The sequence below is a fragment of the Octodon degus genome, unplaced genomic scaffold, assembly GCF_000260255.1.
Source record: "Octodon degus isolate 3935 unplaced genomic scaffold, OctDeg1.0 scaffold00138, whole genome shotgun sequence".
NCBI classification, from domain to species: Eukaryota; Metazoa; Chordata; class Mammalia; order Rodentia; family Octodontidae; genus Octodon; species Octodon degus.
The window spans coordinates 2438689-2439698 of NW_004524714.1; positions in this window are offsets into that span (position 1 = coordinate 2438689).

Sequence of the window (1010 nt, forward strand, 5' to 3'; positions counted from 1 at the left end):
CCCTCCAAAAACTCTTTTAAACCAATGAAAGTAAAAAGGTTGCAGTCATAGCTGAGTGGTAGAGCTATTGTCTAGCATGTTCGAGGCCCTGGGTTCAATCCCCAGTATGACAACAGAAATAAATAATGAATGTGGCCCCAGAAATCATGGGTTATATGTGCGGACATGTCTGTCTGCGGTGTGAGACAAGGATCTTCGAGGAGGGCCACGAAGGCAATTGCTCTGGTTTCCTTCCTCCAGCTCGTGGAAGAAGTAGAGGCCGGCAATATGGATCTGCGTGATCCCAGCCAGTCCGGAGGCCCTGGGAGCCTGTTCCCTGAAATTGAGATCTTGAAGGCCTCTGCCTCAGAATCCTCTGAGCAAGAGAAGCTGCTAACACAAGACACTGTGCATTTGATCTTTGCCAGAAGCTGGGATTGTGTTCAGTTCTATTGTTCGCTAGCTGCATACTTGGATAAGAGGCTTAAACTCTTGGGTCCCACACACAAGAAAATGGGGGGAAATAATGCAGTCTACCTCCTAGGATTAATATGAAACGCTTGGTGCTTGCTAGAGAAGAGGCAGCTGTGTTTCATACATAATAATAGTCAATGACCATTCATTATTTTCTGACGCATTTTATGTGCTTGCATTTCGTGGAAATGTTACCATTTCTCTATAGGGAAGATACTATTACATTATAAAATATATAAGGGACCTGACACGAAGGGCACCTATATATTTTCACCAAAGCTATTATTATTAATGAGCTCTCTTTTGTCATATAAAAGAAAAAAAAGGCATGTGAAAGGCACTTTGCAGGGCGTAAGGTTCCGTACAAGTTTTTGTTATAAATGTTACATCACCCTTTGTGGTCATAATCCTTTATTCTTCTGAGCTCCTCTGATGGTCCCTTAGTTACAGTGGCCATGGAAACACTGCCCGCAAGGCTGGGATCAAATGGCTCGAGCGCTCCTCCTGGAGGCCACCTTTCTTTCCTGCTGCGCAACGGCCGCGGGGGGGGGGGGGGG